General features: G+C 44.2%; 1 non-coding gene across 1 annotated transcript; it reads left to right on the plus strand.

Moving 5' to 3' along the window:
• Nucleotides 1–790: 790 nt before the first annotated feature.
• Nucleotides 791–862, plus strand: trnap-agg (transfer RNA proline (anticodon AGG)). Its single transcript has one exon. It is a non-coding gene; the product is annotated as a tRNA-Pro (tRNA).
• The last annotated feature ends 5,893 nt before the right edge of the window (nucleotides 863–6,755 follow it).

A 6,755-nucleotide genomic window follows, 5' to 3' on the forward strand; every position in this document is an offset into this window, starting at 1 on the left:
TATGAGCATTGGTTTATTAGTGTGGGGTGCACTGAGATACAGTGACAATTCTTTTGTTTGCATGCCAGTCAGACACATCATTCCATACCTCGAAGTTACAAAAGGAAAACAGAGTTCCGAATATGGAGTTGCAGATACAGAGAAACTGCTGTGAAGGCAGACACATAAAGTGCAAGGGTCACAAAGAAGTAGATTGGAAGATCAAGAGTTCATCTTCAGCACATGAGAAGTCCATTTAAGAGTCTAATAACAGTGGGACGGGAGCTGACCTTGAACTTGGTGGTACATGTCCTTAAGCTTCTGTACCTTCTGCTACAGAGTGGTAAACTCAGCCAGCTGCATCATGGACATTAGCCTCACAGCCATTGAGGGCATATTCAAAAGACGATGCCTCAAGTAGATGGCATCCATTCTTAACATGCAGATCACAGGGGTTCCCAACTTTTTTTATGCCATGAACCTTTACCATTAACTGAGAAGTCTGCAGTTCTGAAGCTGGGAACCCTGATTCCAAGTCATGCCTTCTTCTCATTGGTACCATCTGTGGGGAGGTGCAGGAGACTGAGGATACACACCCCATGTTTCAGTAAGCTCTGTCATCAGGTTCCTGAATGGTCCATCAGATATGAACACCACCTCACTATTTTGCTCTCTTTTTATTTATTTTTTATATTTCTTATTTTAATATAGTAATTATAAAATGCGGTACTCTCTACTGCTGGCACAAAGCAACAAATTTCACAATATATGAGTTAGTTTGTTGATCTAAGTTGGTCCATTGGTCTTAGTTGGCTTGTTGGTCTAGGGGTATGATTCTCACTTAGGGTGTGAGAGGTCCCGGGTTCAAATCCCGGACGAGCCCTTCCATACGGGTGTTTTTTATAAACCACCTAATAGTAGCAGGGACATCGAGGAGCAGACAGGGAGACAGATTCAGGAAAGGTGTAAAAATAACAGGGTTGTCGTTGTGGGAGATTTTAATTTCCCAGATATTGATTAGCATGTCCCTAGAGCGAGGGGTTTAGATAGGGTGGAGTATGTTAGGTGTGCTCAAAAAGGTTTCTTGACACAATATGTAGATAAGCCTACAAGAGGAGAGGCTGTACTTGATCAGGTATTGGGAAATGAACCTGTTCAGGTGTCAGATCTCTCAGATTAGGAATGGTCAGCATGGCTTTGTTAAAGGCAGGTCGTGCCTTACGAGACTGATTGAATTTTTTGAGGATGTGACTAAACACATTGATAAAGGTTGAGTTGTAGATGTAGTGTATATGGATTTCAGCAAGGCATTTGTCAAGGTACCCCATGCAAGGCTATTGAGAAAGTAAGGAGGCATGGGTTCCAAGGAGATATTGCTTTGTGGATCCAGAACTGGCTTGCCCACAGAAGGCAAAGAGTGGTTGTAGACAGGTCATATTCTGTATGGAGATCGGTCACCAGTGGTGTGCCTCAGGGATCTGTTCTGGGACCTTTACTCTTCGTGATTTTTATAAATGACCTGGATGAGGAAGTGGAGGCATGGGTTAATAAGTTTGACACAAAGTTTGGGGCTGTTGTGGATAATGTGGAGGGCTGTCAGAGGTTACAGCAGACATTGATGGGATGCAAGACTGGGCTGAGAAGTGGCAGGTGGAGTTCAACCCAGGTAAGTGTGAGGTTGTTCATTTTGGTAGGTCAAATATGATGACAGAATGTAGTATTAATGGTAAGACTCTTGGCAGTGTGGAGGATCAGAGGGATCTTGGGGTCCGAGTCCATAGGACACTCAAAGCTGCTGCGCAGATTGACTGTGTGGTTAAGAAAGCATATGGTGCATTGGCCTTTATCAATTGTGGGATTGAGTTTAGGAGGCAAGAGGTAATGTTACAGCTATATAGGACCCTAGTCAGACCCCACTTGGAGTACTGTGTTCAGATCTGGTTGCCTCACTACAGGAAGGATGTGGAAACCATAGAAAGAGTGCAGAAGAGATTTACAGGGATGTTGCCTGGATTGGGGAGCATGTCTTATGAGAATAGGTTGAGTGAACTCGGCCTTTTCTCCTTGGAGCGACGGAGGATGAGAGGTGACCTGATAGAGGTGTACAAGATGATGAGAGGCATTAATAGTGTGGATAGTCAGAGGCTTTTTCCCAGGGCTGAAGTGGCTAGTATGAGAGAACACAGTTTTGGTACAGAGGATATGTCAGGCGTAAGTTTTTTATGCAGAGGGTGGTGAGAGAGAGAGTGCGTCGACGGTGGTGGGGGTGGATATGATAGGGTCTTTTAAGAGACTCCTGGATGGGTACATGGAGCTCAGAAAGATAGAGGGTTATGGGTAACCCTAGGTAATTTCTAGGGTAAGGACATATTCGACACAGCTTTCTGTGTCGAAGGGCCTGTATTGTGCTGTAGGTTTTCTATGTTTCTATATGTCAGTGATAATAAACCTGATTCTGATTCTGATTCTGATGGGAGGGGGCAGGTGAGGGAGAGAGAATGGCTGGGTGGGAGGGGTTCTTGATCATGTTGGCAAGCAGTAGGAAGTGTGCTGTAGATGGAGTCAATAGACAGCAGGCTGGCTTGTGTGCTGAATGGGGCTGTGTTCATAACTCTCTGCGGTTTCTTGTATTCCGGGGCAGAGCAGTTGCCGTACCGAGCTGTGATGCGTCCTGATAGGATGTTTTCTATGATCTATAGTGCAATCGATCACTTCCTCAGTTGAGAAACTCTCAGGCCCGGCTCTCACTGAAGCGGCTTGCTATTGTTGCATGGATTACAATCGAGCTCGGATCCTCCCTCCCTTTCATCCTCAACACGGCTGCCCCCCATGACTGTGTGCTGAGCTCACAGCTGTACACTCTATTCTCTCACTTCATAGCCAGACTCTTTACTCATCCAGACTGCTGTCCCACATCATTCAAATCCACCACCATCATCCCTGTAGCAAAGAACTCTACACTTTCAGAAATAACTATTGCCCAGTAACAATGACATCAATCATCATGAAGAGCTTTGATAATGTCATATATCTCAAATTCCATTCCTGCCACATTGGACACTCATCAATACGCTTACCAACAGAGCTACTCTACAACAGATGCCATAGCTTCTAACACATCTAGAAAACAAGGACACTTATGTCAGAATGTTGTTTCTGGATTTCAGTTTGGCATTCCCTCTTGTGAACTAACTCCTACTCCTCGGAATAAATACGCCATTGTTTAACTGGGTATTGGACAGATTTTAGATAGTCAGGATCTTCACCTGCTCCTTCCCCCCCCCCCCACTGTCCTCAACACGGTTGCCCTGGGGGAGCTGAGCCCTTGGTGTACGCTCTGCTCACACATGACTGCACCGCCAAACACTCGAGCAATCCCAATGTCAAGTTTGCCAGTGACGCGACAGTGGTGGGATCGTTACCAACAATGATCAGATGACCTATAGAGAAGAGCTTGAAGAGCTCGGCACCTGGTTCCGTGGAAGTAACCAACCAGAGGAAATCTGCAGACACTGGAAATCCAAGCAAAACACACACAAAATGCCAGAGGAACTCAGTAGGCCAGGCAGCACCTGTGGGAAAAAATTACAGTCAATGTTTCGGGGCCGAGACCCTTCAGCAGGACTGGAGAGAAAATAGATGAGGAGTCAGAGTTAGAAGATGGGGGAAGGGAGGAAGAAACTCAAGGTGATAAGTGAGGCTGGGGAGGGGGAGAGATGAAGTAATGAGCTGGGAAGTTGATTGGTGAAAGAGATACAGGGATGGAGAACGGGGAATTTAATAGGAGAGGACAGGAGGCCATGGAAGAAAGAATAGGGGGATGGAGTACAAGAGGGAGACAATGGGTGGTCAAGGGGATAAGGTGAGGGAAGGAAAAGGGGATGGAGAATGATGAAGTGGGGAGGGGGCGGGTTGCATTACCGGAGATCCCACTTGTTCTGGTGGACGGAATGTAGATGCTCAGTAAAGCAATCTCCTAATCTATGTCACAGGTGAAGTGTTGCGTCACCTGGAAGGTCTGTTTGGGGCCCTGAATATTAGTGAGGGAAGAGGTGTAGGGGAAGGTGTAGCACTTGTTCCGCTCGCGAGGGTGTGCCAGGAGGGAGATCAGTGGGGAGGAATGAATGAACAAGGGAGTCGTGCAGGGAGCGATCTCTGAGGAAAGCAGGAAGTGGGGGGGGGGGGGGGGAATAAGGAAAGATATGCTTGGTGGTGGATATGTTGGAGATCCTGTTGGAGATGGTGGCAGTTACAGAGAATTATGTGCTGAACGCAGAGACGAGTGGTGTGGTTGGTGAGGACAAGTGGAACCCTATCCCCAGAGGGGTGGCAGGCGAATGGGGTGAGGGCAGATGTGAGTGAAATGGAAGAGATATGGTTGAGAGCAGTGTTGATGGTGCCCTCATGGAAATGATATTTTCCTTAATGTCAGCAAGACAAAGGGGATGGTTATTGACTTCAGGAGAACTTACACCACTCACACTCTTCTTTATATCGGCAGCACATTGGCGGAACATATGCGAGCAGTTTCAAACTCCTGTGAGTGCACATCAGACACAACCTCTCATGGTCCCGGAAAACATCCTACACAGTCAAGAAAGGTCACCAACACCTCTGTACTCTGAGGAGGCTGAAAAGAGCCAGTCTTTGCACATCCATGCTCACATCATTCTACAGATGTGCAGTAGAAGGGATCCTAATAAGCTACATTACTGCTTGGTGCAGAAGCTGCTCTGTGGCAGACAGGAAGGCTCAACGACTGCTACTCAACACTACACAATGCATCACTGCCACCAGCCTAGGATAGATATACAGGAAGGTGCTGGAAGGGGGCTAGTAAAATCATGAAAGATTCTACACACACTGCTCATGGACTGTTTGTCCCACTCCCATCAGGGAGGAGGCTCTGAAGCATTAACACCAGGACCACCAGACTCAAAAATAGTTACTTTCCCCAAGCAGTAAGACTGATTAACATCTCCACCCAGTAACTTCACCACAACTTTATTATTTCCTGTCAGTCACCTTATGTACAGCCTAGCGCCACTTTATAGACATACAAATAATCTAAGTATATAATCTATCTTATGTGTTTATATTTAATGTGAGTTTTTAAATTATTATTATTGTGTTCTGTATCTTTTGTGCTTTTTTTGTGCTGCATCAGTTGGAGTAACAATTATCTTGTTCTCCTTAGACTTTTGTACAGGAAGTGACATCAAACAATCTTGAACTGATTACTAACTCACTTTAGAGCAGCAGAGGTCAGGTAAGGAGGTGTCTGTCACCTGTTCTTTCACTCACTAGAATCATGGCTGATATTTTATACCATTTCCAATTTTCTGTAGTAACCCATATCCCTTAAAATCTTAAAAAAAATATCAAAGTCTGTCTTGAATAAATTTAGTAACTAAGTTTCCAACACACTCTGGACCAGAATTCCAAAGCTTTCTGGGTAAAGAACTTCCTCTTCTCTCTTCTCGTTTCTACCATCATGAAGGAGGTACAGGAGCCTCAGGTCCTAGAACACCAGGTTCAGGAACAAATGTTACTGTACAACCACCAGGCTCCTGAACCAAAAGTCAAAATTCAAAGTAAATTTATAATCAAGATACACCCATGTAGAACTGTGAGATTCATTTTCTTTTGGACATACTCAATAAATCCATAATAAAATAATAACTATCATAGAAACAATGGAAGACTGCATAATCAAATATGAAAAAGAAATACTACTAATAAATAAGCAATAAATATCGAGAACATGAGATAAAGATTCCGTAAGATGTGAGAACATTTTAATGATGGGGCAAGTGAAGTTGAGTGATGTTATCACCTTTGGATAACTTCACACACCTCAATGCTGAACTGACTTCACAACCTATGACTCACCTTCAAGGACTCTACAACTCATATTGTCAATATTATTTATTTACCTTTTTTAATTAATTGTACGACTTGTCTTCTTTTGCATTTTGTTTGTGGTCTCTGTTGTTTATAGTTTTGCATAAATCCTACTATGTTTCTTTACTTTTTCTGTAAATGTCTGCAAGGAAATGAATCTTAAGGTAGTGTACGATGACAGTAATAAATTTAGTTTGACTTTGGCTTTCACGTTCCCAAATGGTCAGCCACAGAATAATGTATCATTGAAACAGACCCTTCAGCCCATCTTGTCTGTGACAACCATGGTGTCCATCAAGCTCATTCTATTTATCCATGTTTGGCCCATATTCCTCCAAATCTCTCCTATCCATAAACTCCTCCAAATGCGTTATTGCACCAGCCTCAACCTCTTTCTCTGGTGATTCGTTCCATGTATGCAGCGACTTCTCTGTGAAGAGGTGCCACCTCAGGTCAATCATTCTCCTCTCATCCAAATGTCTGCCATCTAGTTTTTAGCCCACTTTCCCTGAGGATAAAAGATTATGCGCATTCTATCTATATCCACCCCATTCCATGATTTTACCTGACAGGTGAGAATAAAAGTCTGCACGGGAGATAAGCAGGGTCGTGGAACTCATTGCCAGGACAGAGAAATGCACTCACTTTGAGTGAAGGTCTATAAGATGATAAAATGCATAGATCGAGTGGACAGCCAGAGAATTTTATCCCAGGGCGGAAAAGACGAATATGAGGGGGCATCATTTTAAAGGGTTTGGAGGAACATTGAGGAAGGGAGTTAGAGGAAGGGCTTTTACACAGAGAATGATGGGTGTGTGGAACCTGCTCCCAGGGGTAGTGGTAGAGGCAGATGTATTAAGGACATTAAGGAA

This window comes from Hypanus sabinus, chromosome 3 (genome assembly GCF_030144855.1).
Source record: "Hypanus sabinus isolate sHypSab1 chromosome 3, sHypSab1.hap1, whole genome shotgun sequence".
Taxonomy (NCBI): domain Eukaryota; kingdom Metazoa; phylum Chordata; class Chondrichthyes; order Myliobatiformes; family Dasyatidae; genus Hypanus; species Hypanus sabinus.